This window comes from Lynx canadensis, chromosome C1, assembly GCF_007474595.2.
Source record: "Lynx canadensis isolate LIC74 chromosome C1, mLynCan4.pri.v2, whole genome shotgun sequence".
NCBI lineage: Eukaryota > Metazoa > Chordata > Mammalia > Carnivora > Felidae > Lynx > Lynx canadensis.
Window position 1 is genome coordinate 26,318,694 of NC_044310.1, and position 23,153 is coordinate 26,341,846.

Below are 23,153 nucleotides of genomic sequence, written 5' to 3' on the forward strand. Positions count from 1 at the left end.
CATGGCCATCCAGTGCCCTGGCCATGCTGAGTGCAGTGTGCTTCCTTACTGGACACTCTGCTCCCAAGCCCTCTACCCTATCCCAGCTCATTCTGGACCCCTTGGTATTTGGGGAGGCAGATTTAGATCACTTGCCTCCTCCTACCTTGGCCCTTTCTAGTCTGCCCCCGCTAAAGGCCTGCAACATATCTCCTCCCCATGCACTGAGTACAGAGAAATCTTGCCTCTGAGTCACAAAGTTTGCAGTAAAAGTAGAAAAAAATGGAACTGGATGGGGCGCCTGGGTGGCTCAGTCGGTCAAGCGTCCGACTTTGGCTCAGATTGTGATCTCGCAGTTTGCGAGTTCGAACCCCGCGTCAGGCTCTGTGCTGACAGCTCAGAGCCTGGAGCCTGCCTCGGATTCTGTGTCCCCTCTCTCTGCCCTCCCCAGCTTATGCTCTGTCTCTCTCTGTCTCAAAAATAAATAAAACGTTAAAAAAAAAATGGAACTGGATCGTGACGGATGAATAGTTCACTGGGAAGGGCAAGAGGACGCTGAATACTCAGGCAGAGAAAACTGTTTTTGCAAAAGCACAGAGAAGGGGAATGGGCAGGGGGTCCTGGGGGTGCTTAGGGCCTGGTGAGCCATCCAGGATGGGGGAAGTATGGGTGAGGATGAACCCAGTATTGGCAGAGTTGACCCTTCATGGAAGGTGACCCAGGTGGTGGCGAGCACTCAGATAGTGGCCCTCAGAGGCAAGCTGGCTGTCTTCCCCTAGTCAGGGAGATCTGGGGCTGGACAGGGACCTGGGGTCCATCCCATGTGGCCACACGCCTCTCCTTGAGAGCTTTACAGCATGTTGGCAGCTCATCCCTACTCCCATCGAGATAGGTCTCCAAACACCAGCTCTGTACCCCTCACCCTAGAACTAACTTATTCACGACTTACCCATCAAGTTTGGATGCTCAGCCTGAAAAGTTACAGCCCTATAATTCCTCCGGCTTCTGTTGTTCCTTCTGAATCCCAGAGATCTGACAGACCAGCCTCCTCATGGCTCCCCAGACTCATCCAGGTATGTTCCCACCTTGCTCCTTTGATGACCTATAGTGCCCTTCCCCCCACTTCCAAACACCACACTACATCGAAAAAGGCAGTACCTGAGTGCAGAGAGAAAGATGAGCTTTGATATCAGAGGGTCCTCAATTTAAATGCTACTTCTGACATGTACAAAGCCTTGTGGTCTTAAGTCAATTGTTTCCCTTCTCTAAGTCTCTGTTCTCTCTGTAATATGCAGATAACACTGCCTGCCTCACAAGTTACAAGAAACAAAAATAAGAGAATGTACATGAGTCTGCCTGGCTCATAGTAGTCATGTAGTGAAATTCAGCTCAGCCTCTAGCAAGGTTATCACAGGTCCTTCTTCTTCCAGGAAGCCCTCCCTGATTTCTCCAGCCAGTCCCCAGTGATGATCTCTACCTCAGGAAACTGAACTGCTGCTTAGTGTGAGCCTGTTTTATCTACCCAGTGAGTCTCTAAGGATCACCACAGAGTCACTTTTATTCCCCATGGGCCTAGCCCATCATTCACTTCCATCATTCACAATCCCACATGTCTATGACATGAGGGATTGAGATAGACTTGTCAGAAAGCAGGCTGTTCGTGAATAAGAAGGGCATGATCTGGGACACTGAGGTCCTCTTCCAAAGGGTTCTTCCCCAGCCAGGGTGAGAGGCCAGATCTGTGGCTTAGAGGTCAGTCTCTGAGAGCCAGCCCAGTCTGAGGGCTCTAGAAGCCTGTGCTTCCAGTAGGTATTCCCTACCTGTCCTAGCTTGGAAAGGTAAGAGAAGAAAGGGCTAGGTGAGTAAGGAAGGTATCCTTCCCCTCCCTCAAGGGTCACCTGCTCTGAGCTTGGAGTTGGGTCTGGTGTCAGGCCAGGGACCTGGCTCTTGGGCAAGGCCAGGGTTGGGTCCTAGACTCGTGGCCACACAACCACAAGGGCAAATGGGCTGTGGTCTGAGGATAAGAATAGTGCCATGGGAATGGAGCCACACAGGGTGGGTGGGCCCAGTGCAGTAGGGTGAAGACTTATGAATGCAGAGGGGCTACGAGTTCCATGCCACTTGGCTTTCGTGACAAAGTACCACAGACAGGGTGGAGGGGACTTCAACCACAGAAATTTATTCTCTCACACTTCTGGCCGCTAGAAGTCCGAGATCAATGTGTCTGCAGGGTCAGTTCCTTCTGGGGCCTGTGAGGGAGAATCTGTTCCAGGCCTCTCTCCCAGCTTCTGGTGGGTTGCCAGCCGTCTTTGACATTCCTCGGCTTGCAGAAGCATTGCCCCACTCTCTGCCTTCATCTTCACATGGGATTCTCCCTCTGTGTGTGTCTGTCTCTGTGTCCACGTTTTTTCGTAAGGACATCAGCCATATTGGATTAAGTTCCTCCTAATGACATCATTGTAACTTGATTACCTCTGTAAAGACCATTTCCAAATAAGGCCACATTCTGAGGTACTGGGGGTTAGGACTTCAGCATGCCTCTTTGGGGGACACAGCACACCACCCCACCCGCCCCGCCTCACCTCTAAGCACTAGTGGGGCAAGGCCAAGGAGTACGTGTTGGTCTCAGCCACCTCCTCGGAGATGCGGGCCTGGATGGAACACAGCAGATTCCAGCTCGCTTCTTCCTCCCACCTGCCTATTCCTCACCACCACCCAAATCTACGTTGGCAACAGGCAATTCTGGGTCACAGAAAGAGCCACTGGGGGCTTTACTCCTGACTCTCCTCACACTCACTTGACTCCAGTCCCTGTCCCTCTCTGGGCCTCAGTTTCCCCCTGTGAAACGAAAGGGTTGAATGAGAAACACGGAGTAACCTGTCACTAATCACCAGTCTAAAGCTCACGAGTGATGTGCTATTTTTCATCAATCAGAACAGATTCAACTTTGTTTCTATAATAAGATCAGTTCCAGTCACTTGAATTCACATTGCCTTCCTAAGTAGGAAAGAAAGGGACAGGATTATTTGGAGTGCACTGGGAATTTTGCATAACCCAAGGTCATCTTATCTGTGACCCAGGGGAGCATGTGAACGTCATGAGCTGCGCATAAACAGAGCTGTCAGGGTTGGGTGATGTCAAACTTCTTTCCAATCTAATGTGCTGGCTCACTGGCCGCTGGGTTGCTGACCTCATGATTCTGCAGACAACCCCCAGTTCCTTGAGTGTAGATCCTTTTGTTTCCTTTTTACACTAACCTCAGCATGCCCACAGACGTTTACAGGAAGGGATCTCCATCACGGAATTGTCAGAATTTCTTTCTCCACCTTACAACTTCCCCCACTGGCCCTGGCTCTGACCGCAAGTGCCTCACAAGGCTCAATCTTTCTGTCCTTCCCATGCAAGAACTATAGCCACATGCAGATAGCCACCAGGCTGGTCCTGAGTCTGCTCTTACCCTATTTTTCCAGCTGACTGATTTCCAGAAGTCTCTGGCCAACCAATAAATTGTCTACTTTCCTCTTAACAGGTGCATCACTCCCCTCAGTGCTAGACATGATAGTTCAAGTGGTCAGAATCCAGATTATCAATCTCTCTTGACTCAAAACTTCTACCTCTATGAATGCAACGTAGGATTATTAACTTTGCTATTTTCTCCTTTTTCCATATATAGAAAATTTTTTCAGATTATAAAGGTCATGCATGATCATTGTAGATAATGAGATCCCGCCATCCAGGCATACTAACTATTAATATTCAGAAATAATTCCTTTCAGGCTCCCCATGCATATTTTTTTAACTTTTTCAATGTTTATTTATTTTTGAGAAAGAAAGACAGAGACAGAGACAGAGTGTGAGTGGGGAAGGGGAGAGGGGGGGGGCACAGAACTCTAAGCAGGCTCAGGCTCCAAGCTGTCAGCACAGAGCCCGATGCAGGCATCAAACTCACAAGCTGCGAGATCATGACCTGGGCTGAAGTCGGACACTTAACTCACTAAGCCACCCTGGCACCCCCTTTCCATGCATATTTTTAAATAAAATCTGAATGAAGTTGTACCTACAGTTTTATATTCTTTTTTCATTTTACATAAGTCATAAAGCTTTTCCCCATGTCATCAAATTGGAAACACCACTTAATGGCTTTATCACACGACTTTATCATTCTCTACTTAACCATGACCGTGATATTGGATTTTTAGATTGTTTGCAATCAATTATCCTCTGTTATAAATTGTACCATGATGTAGATGCCTGTACATAAGTGTTTTCCAAATTGCCTATTTCCTTAAAAGAAAGACATTCCGGGGCGCCTGGGTGGCGCAGTCGGTTAAGCGTCCGACTTCAGCCAGGTCACGATCTCGCGGTCCGGGAGTTCGAGCCCCGCGTCGGGCTCTGGGCTGATGGCTCAGAGCCTGGAGCCTGTTTCCGATTCTGTGTCTCCCTCTCTCTCTGCCCCTCCCCCGTTCATGCTCTGTCTCTCTGTCCCCAAAAAAATAAATAAACGTTAAAAAAAAAAAAAAAAAAAAAAAACAAGAAAGACATTCCAAGCAGTGAAATTACTGGGTCAAAGGTATGACATTTTTTCATTTTAAAAAGCTAGGGGCTTTTTTCTGATTGTGGAAGTAATCCATTGTGGGTTATTCAGAAATGCAGAAACGCACAAATTCTAAGAAGTGGAAGCACCAGCCACCTCTGATCGTGGGAGAAAAGGTGGAGCTGGAAACAAGAGAGCTGACTGAAGGCACTGGGCACTGAGGACCCTCCTTCCCCCACCCTTACAGGGATGGGAGCTTATTCTCAGGAGAAGACAAAGCAGAGGAGGAGGGGGAGACACCATAGAGAGTACAGGGTGGGAGTAGTATAAAGACCAGAGGGCAGTTGAATGGAAGTTTACATACTTAATGGTGAGACCCTCAGCCTTCTCCCCCTCCCTCCCAGCTGGCTCCCAGAATGCTGCTTCTAGATGAGGCTATAAAAAGAGAAGACTGCTGGCCACAGAAGGCTGCCTTGAGGAAGGTGAGGAGGGATGCTCCACAGAAGAGATGGGGAGAGCATCCCAGAAAAAGGGAACAGCATTCTCTAAGGTTCTGAACAAGAAAGCTTGATATATTATTCATTGTTCAGGACTTTTTTCTATATGACCTGCAAGTTGCTTTCCAGAAAAAAATATTTAAATATTCAATAGCATTGCATGAAAGTACCCATTTCGGGGTGCCTGAGTGGCTCCGTTCGTTGAGCGTCCAAATTCGGCTCAGGTCATGATCTCGTGGTTCATGAGTTCAAGCCCCGTGTCAGGCTCTGTGCTGACAGCTCAGAGCCTGGAGCCTGCTTCCGATTCTGTCACCCTCTCTCTCTGCCTCTCTCTCTCTCTCTCAAAAATAAATAACCATTTAAAAATTGTTTTAAAAAGTACCCATTTCAAGGCACCCACACTAACATTATTAAACAGTATTTTAGGGGTCCCTGGGTGGCTCGGTTAAGCGTCATACTTTGGCTCTGGTCATGATCTTGCAGTTCATGAGTTCGAGCCCTGCATCCAGCTCTCTGCCATTAGCACAGAGCCTGCTTCGGATCTTCTGTCTTCCTCTCTCTCTGCCCCTCCCCCACGGCTCTCTGTCTCAAAAATAAACATTTGTTTTAAATATTTAAAAAATAAAATAAAATCTGGCAGAATATATTCTCCTTTTATTTTTTTCACTCCTCTTCAGAATCCTGAAAGCCATGTATATATTCTCTAGGCAGGTGTTTGGAAGAGTCTTCTCAGTGGAATCTGACAGACCCAAAAGGAAAGACCTAAAGATGTGGCCACTAAGGGCTCCCTAAGGAAATAGAGCCACTCTATGTCCATGCAATGAAGATCAGTCACAAAGCCCCACCCATTCACTCTGAACATCCCAGTATCTTAGTGACCCTTTCTTAGATATGAGCACACAGCCAAGGATGCCAGGCATTTGAGGAAAGCATCTTACATGAAAGAGTCTGAAACAAATCACTGAGTGCCCAGCCCAATGAACAATATAGGTCCACACTACTGAAAATGTTCAGAACACAGAAGACAAAGAGATGAGCCTACAAGACTGCAGAGAGAGAACATAGTTCCATGTGTGGTCTCAAGAATCAGAATGGCACCACAGTTTGCAACAATACTGGAAGCTACAGGACAATGGATCAATCAATGCCTTCAAAATTCTGAGAAAATTGATTTTCAACCTGGAATTCTATACTCAGGCCAAGGACCAATTAAAGCAAACTCTACACTCTGCAATTGTTTTAATAGCATGATCCCTTGAAGGTTTGAATAAACTTTTTTTAACTTAATGTTTATTTTTGAGAGAGAGAGAATGCACAGGAGCAGGGGAGGGGAAGAGAAAAAGCTAGGCAGAGGATCTGAAGCAGGCTCTGTGCTGACAGCAAAGATCCCACCATGGGGCTCGAACTCACAAACCACGAGACCAAACATATGGACCAAACATAGTTAACATACAGTGTTATATTAGTTTCAGGTGTACAGTATAGTGATTCAACAATTCTCTACATCACCCAGTGTTCTTCACAAGTGCACTCCTTAATCCCCATCACCTATTTCATCCATCCCCACCACCACCTCCCCTCTGGTAACCACTGGATTTGTTCTCTGTAGTTGAGTCTGTTTCTTTAATTTCTCTCCCCCTCTTTTTTTTCCCCCTTTTGCTCATTGTTTTCTTAAATTCCACATATTAGTGAAATCATATGGTATTTGTCTTTCTCTATCTGACTTTTTTCACCTAGTATATACTCTGCAGCTCCATCCACGTTGTTGCAAATGGCAAGATTTCATTCTTTTTTATGGCTTAATATTCCATTATATTCACTTCTTCTTTATCCATTCATCTATTGATGGACACCTGGGCTGTTTCCATAATTTGACTATTGTAAATAATGTTGCAATAAACATAGGAGTGCATATATCCCTTCGAATTGGGTTTTTGTACTTTTTGGATAATACCCAGTAGTACAATTACTGGATCATAGGGTAGTTCTATTTTTTACTTTTGAGGAACTCCCATACTGTTTTCCACAGTGGCTGCACCAGTTTGAATTCCTACCAATAGTTAGAGAGGGTTCCTTTTTCTCCACATCCTCCCCAACACTTGTTTCTTTTGTCTTTGGTTTTCACCATTCTGACAGGTGTGAAGTGATACCTCATTGTAGTTTTAATTTGCATTTCCCTGATGATGAGTGATATTAAACATATTTTTATGTGTCTGTTGGCCATCAGTATGTCTTCCTTGGAGAAATGTCTGTTCATGTTTTTTGTCCATTTTTCAATTGGATTATTTGGATTTTTTTTTTTTTTTTTTTTGGTGTTGAATTGTATAAGTTCTTTATAGATTTTGGATACTAACCCTTATCAAACATGTCATTTGCAAATATCTTCCCCTATTCAGTAGGTTGCCTTTTAGTGTTGTTGACTGTTTCCTTCACTGTGCAGAAGCTTTTCATTTTGTTGTAGTCTCAATAGTTTATTTTTGCTTTTATTTCCCTTGCCTCAGGAGATAAATCTAGAAAAATGTTGCAATAGCCAATATCAGAGAAATTACTTCCTGTGCTCTCCTCTAGGATTTTTATGGTTTCAGGTATCACATTTAGGTCTTTAACCTATTTTGAGTTTATTTTTGTGTATGGTGTACAAAAGTGGTCCAGTTTCATTCTTTTGCATGTTGCTGTCCAGTTTTCCCAACACCATTTGTTGAATAGACTATCTTTTTCCCATTGGCTATTTTTTCCTGCTTTGTTGAGGATTAATTGGCCATATAATTTTGGGTTTGTTTCTGGATTTTCTATTCTGTTCCATTGATTTATGTCTACTTTTGTGCCCATACCATACTGTTTTGATTACTACAATTTTGTAATATAATTTGAGGTCTGGAAGTGTGATAAATTCCAGCTTTGTTTTTTCAAGATTGCTTGGGATATTTGGGGTCTTTTGTTGTTCCATACAAATTTTAGGATTGTTTGTTCTAGTTCTGTGGAAAATGCTGTTGGTATTTTGATAGGGATTGCATTAAATCTGTAGATTGTTTTTGGTAGTATAGACATTTTAACAATATTTGTTCTTCCAATCCATGAGCATGGAATGTCTTTCTATTTCTTTGTGTCATCTTCAATTTCTCTCATCAGTGTTTTATAGTTCTTGGAGTACCGGTCTTTCACTTCTTTGGTTAGCTTTATTCCTAGGTGTCTTGTTATTTTTGTTGCAACTGTAAATGGGATTGTTTTCTTAATTTCTCTTTCTGATGCTTCATTATTAGTGTATATAAATGCAACAGATTTCTGAACATTGGTCTTGTATCTGCAACTTTATTGAATTCATTTATCAGTTCTAGTAGATTTTTGGTGTAGTCTTTCAGGTTTTCTATATACAGTCATGTCATCTGCAAATAGTGAAAGTTTTATTTCCTCTTTACCAGTTTGGATGTTCCTTTCTTTCTTTCTTTCTTTCTTTCTTTCTTTCCTTTTTTTTTTTTTTTTTTTTTTTTTTTTTTTTTTTGTCAGAGTGCTATGGCTAAGACTTCCAGTACTATGTTGAATAAAAGTATATAGCCTTTATTATGTTGAGGTACGTTCCCTCTAAACCTACTTTGTTGAGGATTTTTATCATGAATGGCTATTGTACTTCACCAACTGCTTTTTCTGCATCTATTGAAATGATCATATGGTTTTTATCCTTCTCACATTGATGTGATGTCTCACGTGATTGATTTACAAATATTGACCCACTCTTGCAACCCAGGAATAGATCCCACTTGATCATGGTGAATGATTTTTTTTTAACGTATTGTTGGATTCAGTTTGCTAGTGTTTACTTGAGGTTTTTTGCATCCATGTTCATCAGAGATATTGGCCTGTAGTTTGCTTTTTTTGTGTCTTTATCTGGTTTTGGTATCAGGGTGATACTGGCCTGATAGAAGGAGTTTGGACGTTTTTCCTTCCTCTTCTATTTTTTGGAATACTTGGAGAAGAAGAGATATTAACTCTTATTTCAATGCCTTTTTTATGTCACTCTGTAAAAATTTTTTTACTGTCTCCAGCAACAGTTTGTCTACTCAGATTTTCTTCTTCATGAATCTTAGTACTTATTACTATAGTCCCTCCCCCCCACACACACACAAATGCTATTTGAATTAGGTGTTTGGACAGCCTTAGGTAATCACACCATCTATTCTCACTTTGCTTACACTTCAACTAAAAGCCCTAAATAAAACTGTTCCTTGGCTTCTCTCTGTGCCATGTAAGATGTTTTGTATCAGAGTGATACTAGTTCGGTGAGCTGCCACTAACTATTACTAATATGAGCTTATGTAATTGGGAATTTGGGTACTAAAAGTGACACGCGTGACATCTGCAACAGCAAAATGCCATCGTGTCCACTTCAGCCCATTATGCCAACTGATGAGAACCATCCTCTTAAATCTGGATGTTCACCCAGAGTATTAGTGACTCTTAGCTTTGATAAATCGGATTTATCCTTCATCCGATAAGTCTGAGAGTTTAACACAATTAAATGGCTTTCCCTGGTGGAATCTACATTTATTCCTGGGTCTGTATGTGTGGAGTCTTTATTAAGTGCAAAATACTATTTCTAAAAGACTGTACCCCTTTTTCTACCCCACTCCAGGAAGGGGGGTAGCACAGCAAAGTATCACAGAGAACCTGAGGGTGTGGGGGACCTGATTACCTAGGCCATACCCTGAACTCAGAGAACCTCAATCATCCCAGCTCAGCTGTGATCCAGAGGATCTCTAAAAGCAGAAACAGAAACTCAAGGGTGGGGGCAATGATGAATTCTTAAAAGGGGGAATGAAGGACAGACACGGGAAGCCAAGCTCAGCATAGGATCCAAAAGCTTCTCAAGATCAGATGCCCAGGCATTAGTTAGGACCACAGGTGCCCAAGCCAAGCTTTAGCCATGAGAAGACATTAGGTTAGGAACACAGGTACCCAAGCCAAGCTTTAGCCATGAGAAGAACTATTGTCAGCCTTATAGCAGTCAGTCCCTGTAAAGAACAGAACACAGTATGGCAGGGAGCTCAGATGCGTTCCCAGGACTGGCTTAAGAGAGGCCTCCAGAGGGACTAAGGAGATGACAACAAGGTATATGTGAGTAGAGACAGGGAGGGGACAGGCCAAGACTGAGAACACCAACCCAGCAGTAACATCAGTGGAAGTTTTGGCACTATTTCCAAATGAGATCATACGTACCATTACACTTTAGCATATGTGTCAAAAAGCATTCAAATTTTACATCTTTGGGGGATGCCTGGGTGGCTCAGTCAGTTAAGCAACTGACTCTTGATTTCGGCTCCGGTCATGATCCCACAGTAAGTGAGTTCAAGCTTTGCGCTGACAGTGTGGAGCCTGTTTAGGATTCTCTCTCTCTCTCCATCTCTCTCTCCTCTCTCTCTCTCTCTCTGCCCCTCCCCACTTGTGTTCTCTCTCTCAAAAATAAATAAACTTTTAAAAAATTTTACATCTTTGAAACATACCATAATTTTTATATACAATTACTTACTATTTAATATAGCAAGAGCCTCAAGAAGTAAAAGTGGCCTAGGCTTTTCAACACCTGAAAGGCTTTGAAAAGAGAAACTTGGACTAAGAATTTTGATAGTTGAAGTTTCTAGGTCTCCTCCACTAGAACATGAGATCCCTGAGGGCCTGGACTATGCATCCCCAAAAAACCAAAATCAGGAAATTCCCACAAAAAGTAATGATTTTCTGAACCAGAAAAAATGTATTCATTAAGGTTTATAGAATTTAATTGAACTGAACTCAGAGATTCTGACAGGGCTCAGAAAGAACACTTTCAAAAGAGCTAAGCCCATGAGCTTATCTGCACAATATGAAGTAGAGACTAAGAGATTTACAACCAATTTAGGAGAAGAAAACGCCAAAATATTGCATGGAGGCAGGTAAGCATCACAAAAAGAAGGGAAAGGAAACTATATCCCTGAAGCATGGAACAGAGGTAGGGGGAAATGGGGCAAACAGAGACTCAAGCAGGTAAGAGACGTTCAGCTGCCTCTGAACAGGCATCCACACCCTTCCCAATGAGGAGGGAGTGCCTAAGAGGCAGAGTCTACCTCCCATTATGGAAGCTGAAATGAGAAGAAAGCACCTTTCAGGCTTGGGACAATGCTTTGAGTTCAGTCAATCAGATGTTTCTGCCCAGGTTCCTCCCAGAATCCAATATCCAATAATGATAATTGGAACAGGAGACAAGCCTTTGGGCCCAGTTGTGGCAGAGTTGGAAGTGAGACTCCTGCATAAAAGCCATTGGTGCCTCTCTCTCCTGGCCCTGGTGCTGGTAGGAGGGGAAAAGGCCTCCCTTGAGATTTAGTAACCACAGACATGTTCTCACACAAGTATGGATTTCAGTTTCTACTCTTTGTGAGAGCCAGATACCCCAAGTAGTCTTTATCCAATATGAGCCTCAGGGGACTTAGAAGAAAGTCACTTTTGAGGGATGTTTCCTCAAGGAAAGCCACGTGGAAGTCCCATAGAAAAAGCCCCACCATATGTGAACACACAATCCAAAATTACAAAACACTGGAGTGGCTGGGTAGCTCAGTTGGTTGAGTGTCTGACTTCAGCTCAGGTCATGATCTCACAGTCCATGAGTTCGAGCTCTGCATCGGGCTCTCCGCTATCAGCACAGAGCCTGCTTTGGATCCTCTCTCTCTCTCTCTCTCTCTCTCTCTCTCTCTCTCTGCACCTCCCCCACTCACCCTCTCTCTCACATAAATAAATAAACACTTAAAAAAAACACAAAACAAAATTACAAGACACACAAGAAAATAACACACTATGAATTAGAGTAAACAAAACAACATACAGAACAATTTGACCTCCCCAAAACTTTGACTCACTGAACCATTGAATAGGTGTTAGAATGAAATGTCACTCTCTTGATAGTGGTATTTTTTGTTTTTCTTTCTTTTTTTTTTTTTATAGATTGAATGTGACAGATTGAATTATTACTGGCCCCAACACTCTATCCCTCTTTGCATTGCACCCTTGCAATGGCCTCATCAAAGGCAGAATGTACTTTTACACCCCTTAACTTAGAGCTTAAGTAGATGCCTTGCTTTGACCAGTGGCATGTGGAGGAAGTAACCATGGATCAGTTCCCAGAGTAAGTCTTTTTTTTTTTTTTTTTTTTTAATTTTTTTAATGTTTTTATTTTTGAGACAGAGAGACAGAGCATGAGTGGGGAAGGGGCAGAGAGAGAGGGAGACACAGAATCCGAAGCAGGCTCCAGGCTCTGAGCTGTCAGCACAGAGCCCGACGCGGGGCTCGAACTCATAGACTGTAAGATCGTGACCCGAGCTGAAGTCGGACACTTAACCAACTGAGCCACCCAGGCGCCCCCCAGAGTAAGTCTTAAGAAGGCTCATATATTTCTGTTTGTTCTTCTGTGACTCTTCAGTCATGATGAGAAGATCTTCCCCTGAGTGGCTGTTGCCCTTTCAGCTAGGGCCCTGAAAGAACACTCTAGAAGCAGAGCTGTCCCGGCTGCCCACAGATCTGCAGTGAGAAGTGAAGCTATGCCAGCTGCCACCATGTTAAGCAGAAGTTCCCAGTTGAGCCTAGCCTCACTCTGCAGACCTGCCCCAGCCAATCAGCAGATGCATAAGAATAAGTGGTTTTGGTTTTAGGCCTCCAAGTTTTGGGATAATAACTTACACAATGTCAGTATGTAAATAGGTAAGTTATACAAACAAATATGTTTAAAATGATTGGAAAAAAAATAATAAAAAGGGAGAAAAAAGATCTTGTTAAGAAATTAAGGTCCATACATTTTAGAGAACTAAATCAAACTTACAGAACAAGTTTTAGAAGTTATTAAAATTTAAAACTAATGGAGAATTGTGCTTCTACTCACAAAGAATCAACTGCTATGAAAAATGCCCTCCCATTAGAAACAACTAGAAAACCCAGATGAAATATTATGAATCAACTCCTTCGGACACTGGGCAAGAGGCAGCAAAGGACTATCATCCCTGAGAGAAGGGAAATAAACAAGGTGGGCACTACAATTGTCCCAGTTAACTGTGTGGAAACAGTTTTCAGGCTTCAGAGCAGAGAAGCAGGTCAAACAGAGACCAGAAATTTTGCTGAATCAAAGAGAAAGAGATCAGATTTAAGGGAGGTCCAGACAGCTAGACTTTCTGGAGAAGAATACCACAAAAGATGCAGCCTCACAGAGAAAGAACTCCAGAGATCCTCAGAAGGGTCCCTTAAGTGCACGGTGAAACTCTCTGAAGATAGGGCAAGAATCCCTGGAAAACTATAAGCTGAACAAATCCTGGAACTATTTCCGGGCTCAGAAATAGTTTATGTTCCCATCTGCCAGACTGGAGAGACCACATAAATCATGAGACATTGAGAAAAGTCCCGACAAAGGTATTGCATAGTAGTGGAGTTAAATTAGCTGCACACTAAAGGATTCTCTGGACCCACCCTAACAAAACTTAAAAGCAAGCCTCACAAGGATCTAACTAATCCTTAGTAACTTATTTGTATGCTAGAACAACTTGAACTTTTTTTTAAAGGAATACAACTTAATAAGAACTAACAGACACAAAGAAGTGTAATCAGTAACCAGGAGAAAATTTAATAAATAGAGATAGACTCAATAGTTATAGAGATGAAGGAATTACCAAAAAAAAGTGAGTTAAAAGAGTTATTTTATATATATATCAAAAGCTATGGTCAAGTATATAAAGGAAAACATGAACATACTGAAGACAACAATGGAAAATATTTTTTAAAGACTAAAATGGAACTTACATAGAAAAAATGCAATATCTGAAATTTTTAAATACACTGGATGAGATTTACATCAGATTAGACATTGAAGTAAAAATTTGAGAAGAGTCCCATCACCTATGAGACAATATCAAGTAGTCTAAAAAGAAGTGGGATTATACTAGAAGTGGAAAAGGAAAAGAGAAGACACTAAAAAAATATTTAAGAAAGAAATGACTGAAAAATTAAATTTCGTGAAAGTCATAAACATCTCATTAAAAAAGCACAGTGAAACACAACGAGAATAAATTAATTATAGTCACACCAAGGCACATCATAATCAAATAGTTGAAAACCAGAGATACAGAGAAATCTTAATAGCATCCACAATTTTTAAAAAAGCATTACATAAAGAATAAAGAATGAGAGAAAACTTTGCATTAAAAACTAAGTAAGCTTGGGGCGCCTGGGTGGCTCAGTTGGTTGGGCAACCAACTTCACTCAGGTCATGATCACACAGATCGTGAGTTGGAGCCCTGCATCGGTCTCTGTTCTGACAGCTCAGAGCCTGGAGCCTGCATCAGAATCTGTGTCTCCCTCTCTCTCTGTCCCTCCCTCACTCACGTTCTATCTTCTCCTTCAAGAGTAAATAAACATTAAAAAAAAATTAATAATAAAAATAAAAAAAAGTAAGTAAACCAAAGAAAAACGGAACAATATTTTTAAAGTTAAAAAAGAACTGTCCAGGGGTGCCTGGGTGGCTCAGTCAGTTGAGCGCCCAAATTCAGCTTAGCTCATGATCTCGTGGTCCGTGAGTTCGAGCCCCACGTCAGGCCCTGTGTTGACAGCTCAGAGCCTGGAGCCTGCTTCCAATTCTGTGTCTCCCTCTCTCTCTCTGTCCCTCCCCCGCTCACAGTCTCTCTCTCGAAAAAGAAATAAACATTAAAAAAAATTTTTTAAAGCAATTATCAGTGCACTCCTTAATCCTCATCACCTATTTGACCCATTAAGGAATGCACTTATCATGATAGTAAAAAAAGAAAAACAAAAAGTGGAGAAGGTAATTGGTTTCAGGAAGGTGTGCAGGTCCATTTCAACTGAATCAAGAAATTGTTACATATTTTTTAAATGTTTATTTATTTATTTTGAGAGAGAGAAAGAAAGAGCACTCGCATGAGTGGGGGAGGAGCAGAGGAGAGGGAGAAAATCCCAAGCAGGCTCCATGCTGTCAGTACAGAGCCTGATGCAGAGCTCAGACTCATGAACCGTGAGATCATGACCTGTGCTGAAATCAAGAGTCGGACGCTCAACAAAGTGTACCACTCAGGCACTCCAACAAATCATTATAATTTTTTTTTAATGACCTATAGTACATAAGTATTAACATTTGTTAAATACTGGGAATGGGGGCGCCTGGGTGGCGCAGTCGGTTAAGCGTCCGACTTCAGCCAGGTCACGATCTCGCGGTCCGGGAGTTCGAGCCCCGCGTCAGGCTCTGGGCTGATGGCTCGGAGCCTGGAGCCTGTTTCCGATTCTGTGTCTCCCTCTCTCTCTGCCCCTCCCCCGTTCATGCTCTGTCTCTCTCTGTCCCAAAAAAATAAAAAAAACGTTGAAAAAAAAATTAAAAAAAAAATACTGGGAATGGATTCCTGGGCACTCTATTATGCTATACATTTCTGAAGTTTTGAAATATTTCTTAATAAATAATGATAAATAATAAATAAAAACAAAGAATTAACAATAACAAAAGAACTGTCCATCCAGAACTCTAAATTCCAGGGAAAATAGATTTTGAAAATGAAAGTGAGACTTCCAGTTTCCAGTCCAGGATGTTGGGTCTGGAAGTCACCATTTCATCCTAACAACAAGTAAAAAGCTAAACAAACTGAAGAATCAACAAGTTTCCTTGGATCTATGAGAGAATTGAGGTCACAAGGCAAAGTGTTGCCCCCAAAAAGGAAAGGCCAAGAGGTGAATATAGAAAGTCACAATAGACCAGACCCATCGGCTGAGACCTCTGACAGAACCAGTGCCAGGGTAGGAAGACCTATACAGTAATTAACAAATCGTAGAAACTCAGTGTGGACAAGTCTGAATCCAAAATTCCAGAGGGAAGTTTGTGTGGGGAGATCCCCACACTTCTGTGAGTTTTGCCTTCAAAATCTCAACTAGGTTCTCACAGTGAATATCAGAGAAAAATCCCCTCTACTTCCTGCAATGGGAGGGGAAAGTAGCCATTTTGAAACACACCAGAGTCCTGTTCTTCTGAACAACATCTGCCCTCAGGAGAAACTTTGAACCAGCTGAGAAGCACTTGTGAAGTTCACAGTCAAGAACCACAGGCTCATTAAGAGACTGAGACTAATCATAACACTTTTGAACACTTCCTTTGCCCCCACACCTTACCACCATATTACCAAAGTCCTATTTACGGCAGTTCCTTTTATCCACTATGTAATGACCAGTTATCAAGAAAAAAATCACAAAGCATACTGAAAGGCAAAAACACAGTTTGAGGAGACAAACATCAGAACCAGACATGGATATGACAGGATCTGTCAGCCTGGGAATTTAAAACAACTATGACTAATATGCTAAGGACTCTAATGGATAAAGTAGGATACAAGAATAGGTGGGCAATGGAAGCAGAGAGATGGCAATTATAAGAAAGAACAAAAAAGAAATAGTAGAGATCAAAAACACCGTAACAGAAATGAAAAATGCTGTTGATGGGCTTATTAGTAGACTGGACACAGCCGAAGAAAGAATCTCTGAGCTTGAAGATATCTCAATAGAAACTTTCAAAACTAGGGGCGCCTGGGTGGCGCAGTCGGTTGGGCGTCCGACTTCAGCCAGGTCACGATCTCGCAGTCTGTGAGTTCGAGCCCCGCGTCGGGCTCTGGGCTGATGGCTCGGAGCCTGGAGCCTGTTTCCGATTCTGTGTCTCCTCTCTCTCTGCCCCTCCCCCGTTCATGCTCTGTCTCTCTCTGTCCCAAAATAAATAAACGTTGAAAAAAAAAAATTTAAAAAAAAAAATAAAAAAAAAGAAACTTTCAAAACTAATAGCAAAATGAAAAAGACTAAAAACAAAACAAAACAAAAAAGAATATCCAATAACAGTGGGACAACTACAAAATGTATAACATACACATAATAGGAATACCAGAAGAAGAAAGAGAGAAAGGAACAGAAGAAATATGTGAAAAAATAATGACTCGGAATTTTCCCCAAATTAATGTCAGACACCAAACCACAGATCTAGAAGGCTCAGAGAACACCAAGCAAGGAAAATATGTCTCTCCAAAAAAAATGCTAACACCTAGACATACCATATTCAAATTGCAGGAAATCAAAAAATAAAGAAAAAGTCCTGAAAGAAGTTAGAGTCAAAAACAAACAAAAACAAACAAACAAACAAAAATAACAAAACACCTTACCTATAGAGGAGCAAAGCTAAGAATTACATCCAACTTCTTCTCAGAAAGAAGAGAGTGAGGTGAAATATTTAGAGTTGAGAGGAAAAAGTCACCAACCAAAAATAAAGGAGAAATAAAGACTTTCTCAGACAAACAAAAATTGAGAGAATTGGTTGTCAGTATACCTGCCATGAAAGAAATGTTGAAAGAAGGAAAGGAAAGGAAAGAGAGAAGGGCGTCTGGATGGCTCAGTCAGTTGAGTGCCCGACTTTGGATCAGGTCATGATCTCACAGTTCGTGGGTTCAAGTCCCACGTCAGGCTTTGTGCTGACAGCTCAGAGCCTGGAGCCTGCTTCAGATTCTGTGTCTCCCTATATCTCTGCTCCTCCCCTGCTCATGCTCTCTCTCTCTCTCTCTCTCTCTCTCTCAAAAATAAAATAAACATTAAAAAAATTTTTTTAACTTTAATTTTTTCTATTTTTATTTGATCTAACAAGTTGGTTCAAAAACAAGAATAGCTGGGACACCTGGGTGGCTTAGTCATTTGAGTGTCCAACACTTGGTTTGGGTTCAGGTTATGATCTCACAGTTTGTGGGTTAGAGCCCTGCGTGGGATTCTGCCCTGACAGTGCAGAGCCTGCTTGGGATTCTCTGTCTCCCTCTCTCTCTGCCCCTCCCTTGCTCACGATCTCTCTCTCTCTCTCCCTCTCTCTCTCTCTCAAAAATAAATAAACATTTAAAAAATAAAAAAACAAAATAGCTAATATCTATTCATTTGTGTGTGTGTGTGACTACATATAAGTGAAATGGACAGTAGGAAAGAACTAGGATTATTTTATCATAAGCTACTCACACTACTCATGAAATGGTGTAGTATCATTAGGAAGTGGATTTGGATTAGCTGATATTGATATTGATAGGAAAAGAATAAAACAGTCTTTGTTCACAGATGACATGAATATCTATGTAGAAAATCCTAAAGAATCAACCAAAGAAACTCCTGGAACTAATAAGCAATGTAGCAAGGCTGCCAGGATACAAGCTTAATATACAAAAATCATGTGGTTGTCTCCATAGCTCAGGGGTTAGAGCAGTGTAACATACAAAAATCAGGGGTGCCTGGGTGGCTCAGTGAGTTAAGTGTCTGATTCTTTTTTTTTTTTTTTTTTTTTTTTTTTTTTTCAACGTTTTTTATTTATTTTTGGGACAGAGAGAGACAGAGCATGAACGGGGGAGGGGCAGAGAGAGAGGGAGACACAGAATCGGAAACAGGCTCCAGGCTCCGAGCCATCAGCCCAGAGCCTGACGCGGGGCTCGAACTCACGGACCGCGAGATCGTGACCTGGCTGAAGTCGGACGCTTAACCGACTGCGCCACCCAGGCGCCCCAAGTGTCTGATTCTTGATTTCAGCTCAGGTCGTGATCTCATGGTTCATGGTTCAAGCCCCACATCAGGCTCCATGATGACAACATGGAGCCTGCTTGGGATTCTCTCTGCCTCTCTCTCTCTGCCCCTACCCCCTCAAAATAAATAAACTTTAAAAAATATATATTTTATGTGTGTGTGTGTGTGTGTGTGTGTGTGTGTATGAAAATCACTCACTTTCCTGTATACCAGCAATGAACAATTGGAATTTGAAATTAAAAACACAATACTGGGCACAATATTGGCTTGGTGGGTTGAGCATCTGAATCTTGATTTCGACTCAGGTCATGACCTCATGGTTCATGGGTTCAAACCCTGCACTGGGCTCCACGCTGACAGTGTGGAGCCTGCTTGAGATTCTCTGTCTCCTTCTCTCTGCCCCTCCTCTGCTTGCTCTCTATCTCTCTCTCTCAAAATAAATAAATGTTTTTAAATTTTTAAAAAGAAAATCATTAAAAAAAACCACTACCATTTATATTACCACCTCCCCAAAAAGGTATATATTTAGGTATAACTCTAATAAAATATGTACACGATCTATGTGAGGAAAACTATAAAATTCTGATAAAAGAAATCAAAGAAGTAAATAAATGGAGAGATAGTCCATGTTCAAGGATAGGAAGACTAAATGGTATCAAGATGTCGGTTCTTCCCAACTTGATCTATAGATTAAATGTAATCAGAATCAAAATCCTAACAAGTTATGTTATGGATATCAACAAACCAATCATAAATTTATAGGTAGAGGCAAAATACCTAGAATATCCAACATAATATTAAAAGAGAAGAACAAAGCTGGAAGATTGACACTACCCAACTTGAAGACTTATTATAAAACTATAAGAATCAAGATGGTATTGGTAAAGAATAGCAAAGTTCATCAGTGAAACAGAATAAGGAGCCCAGAAATGGACCCACATAAATATGGTCAATCTTTGAAAAGGGAGCAAAGGCAATACAAATAAAGGATAGTCTTTTCAACCAATGATGATGGAACAGCTGGACATCCACATGCAAAAAAAAAAGGGGGGGGGCGCCTGGGTGGTTCAGTCGGTTGAGCATCTGACTTTGGCTTAGGTCATGATCTAGCGGTTCGTGGGTTCGAGCCCTGCATTGAGCTCTGTGCTGACAGCTCAGAGCCTGGAGCCTGCTTCAGATTCTGTGTCTCCCTCTCTCTCTGCCCCTCCCCCACTCATGCTCTGTCTTTCTCTCTCTGTGTCAAATATAAATAAACAATAACAAAAAAATTTTTTTAAAAATCTAGACACATCTTAAACTCTTCACAAAAATTAGCTCAAAATGGATCACAGATTTAAATATGAGATGCAAAACTATAAAACTACTAAAAAATAACATAGGAGAAACTAGATGATATTGGGTTTGGCAAAGACTTATTAAATAAACACCAAAGAAAGGCACAATCCATAAAAGAAGTAAATGAAAAGCTAGAACTTTGTTAAAATTAACAATTTCAGGGCACCTGGGCAGCTCAGTCAGTTAAGCATCTGACTTCGGCTGAGGTCATGATCTCACCGCTGGTGGGTTTGAGCCCCACCTCGGGCTCTGTGCTGACAGCTCAGAGCCTGGAATCTGCTTTGAATTCTCCCTCTCTCTCTCTCTCTGCCTCTCCCCTGCTCACACTCTGTCTCTCAAAAATCATGAACATTAAAAAAAAGAGTCTTTAAAAAAATTAACAATTTCTCAGGGTGCCTGGGCAGCTCAGTCAGTTAAGCATCCAACTTTGGCTCAGGTCATGATCTCACGGTACGTGGGTTCAAGCCCTACATCGGGCTCTGTGTTGACAGCTCAGAGCCTGGAATCTGCTTTGGATTCTCCCTCTCTCTGCCCCTCCCCCACTCATGCTCTCTCTGTCTCTCTCAAAAATAAACATTTTTTAAAGATTTTTTAAAAATTTGAACAATTTCTCCTCTTGAAAGACACTATTAAGAGAATGCAAAGACAAGCCCCAGACTGAGAAAAATTATTTGCAAAAGACACCTGATAAAGAACTGCTACCTAAAATATACAAAGAACTCTTAAAATTTAATAAGAAATCAACAACCCAATTTAAAAAATTGGCCAAAGACCTTACCAGACATCTCACCAAAGAAGATATACAGATGGCAAATAAGCATATAGAAAGATATGCCACATCGGATGTCTCATGGAAATTAAAACAAGATACCACTACACACCTATTACAATCTCCAAAGTCCAGAGCACTAATCACCAGATGTTGGTGAGAATATGAAGCAACAAGGACCTCATTCATTGCTGGTGAAAATGCAAAATGGCACCGCCACCTTGGAAGACAGTTTGGTAGTTTCTTATAAAACTAAGTATACTCTTACCATACAACCTGCAATTGTGCTCCTTGGCATTTACCCAGATTTGAAATTTCTATATAAAAGCCTGTGTATAGATGGTTATAGCTTTATTCACAATTGCCAAAAGTCTTTCAGCAGGTAAGTAGATAAACTGTGGTACACCCAGATAACAGATTATCATTCAGCATTAAAAAGAAACAAGTTATTAAGCCATGAAAAGAGATGGAGGAAACTTAAATGCATATTATTTAGTGAAATAAGCCAATTTGAAAAGACTGTATTATTTCAGCTATATGATATTCTAGAAAAGGTAAAACTATGAAGATAGTAAAAACAACAGTGGTTGCCAAGAGTTAGGGAGGAGAAAGGGATGAATAGACCTGAATGATAAAGATGAATAACAAATAGATAATTTTAGGGCAATGAAACTATTCTGTATGATATACAGTTGTCAAAACCCGTATAACACTAAGAGTGAACCCTAATGTAAACTATAGACTTTTGGTGATAATAAGGTATCAATGTAGATTCATCAATTATAACAAATGTATTATTCTGGTGCCAGATGTTGATAGTAGGAGAGGTTCGGGGGTGGGGGGGAGAAAATAGGAGGTATATAGGAACGTCTGTACTTTCTGCTCATTCTTGCTGTGAACCTAAAACTGCTATAAAAAATAAAGTCCTTTTTATTTTTTAAGTAAAAAGGATGGAAAAAACATGTCATGCAAATGTTACCAGAATAGTTGAGTAACTATACTAATACAGACAAGATAGACTTTGGAACAAGGAACTAGGGATAAGAGAACATCTCATAGTGTAAAGTTATCAACTCAAGAAGATTTATCAATCCTAAATGGGTATGTATGCACTTAGTAAGAGGTCTCGAAATACATGAAGCAAAACAAGAGGAACTGAAGGAAGAATAGAAAACTGTAATTATAGCTAAGGATTTCAATCCTTTTCTTTCAATAATTTGAAATAACAAATAGATCAAAAAATTTATTAAGGATTGTAAAAACCGTTAACAATGCTATATACTATATAGTTGTTATATACTATAATAATCAATTTGACCCAATTGGCATTTGTACAACTTTCCACCTAACAAGAACAGAATACACATTTGTTCTGAGTTCACATGAAACATCACCTAGACAGATCATATGTGTGGCTATAAAACCAATGTGAACTGGGGCATCTGGGTGACTCAATCAGTTAAGCGTCCAACTCTTGGTTTCGGCTCAGGTTATGATTTCATGGTTTGTGAGTTCAAGTCCTGTGTCAAGCTCCATGCTGACAGCGTGGGGACCTGCTTAGGATCTCTCTCTCTCTCTCTCTCTCTCTCTCTCTCTCTCTCTCTCTCCTCTCCCTCTCCCTCTCTCTCTGTCCCTCCCCTGTGTGTGGGTGCATGTGGGCTGTCTTGCTCTCTCTCAAAATAAATAAACAAACATAAACCAATCTGAATTAATTTTAAAGAATTGAAATCATTCAAAGTATGTTCTTGGGCCACAGTGGAATTAAACTTGAAATCAACAATAGAAAGATACCTGGAAAAAAGATATTTGGAAAATAACAACACTTATAAATAAGCCACAGGAGTAGAAAAAAAAAGTCACAAGAAAAATTAGAAAATATTTTAAATTGAATGAAAATAAAACACAACATAAATTTGCACATGAAGCTCAACAGTGCTTAAATGGAAACGGACAGTTTTAAATGCTTCTAGTAGAAAATAAAAAGTTCTAAAAGCAGTAATCTAAACGTCCACTTTAGGAAGCTAGAAAAAGATCAAAATGAATATAATTTTTTTAAATAATAACAAAGATAAGATCAGAAGTCCATGAATTAAAAAATAGATGAACAATAGAGAAAGTGAATAAAACCAAGCTGGCTCTTTACAAAGACATATAAAATTGAAAAACTACAAGCCAGATTGATCAAAGAAAGACACAAATCACAAATATCAAATATGAAAGAGTGGCCACCACTATGCCCTACAGACATTAAAAGAATGATAAGGAGATTTTATGAACAACTTCATGCAAACAAATTCAACATTTAGATAAAATGGACAAGTTTCTTGAAAGACACTAACAACCAAAGCACACTCAAGAAGAAACAAACAGGAACAGCCCTATATCTATTAAGGAAAATAGAATTTATAGTTAAAACCACACACACACCACACACACACACACACCACACACACACAAG

General features: G+C 41.0%; 1 long non-coding RNA gene across 1 annotated transcript in view; it reads right to left on the bottom strand.

Annotated features, from left to right (window-relative positions):
* Nucleotides 1-2,274: 2,274 nt before the first annotated feature.
* LOC115521372 overlaps nt 2,275-23,153 on the bottom strand; it is a 45,596-nt gene continuing 24,717 nt past the window's right edge. Inside the window, exon 2 of the long non-coding RNA XR_003971053.1 lies at nt 2,275-2,453. This is a non-coding gene — a long non-coding RNA (uncharacterized LOC115521372). The remainder of the gene's footprint in view (nt 2,454-23,153) is intronic.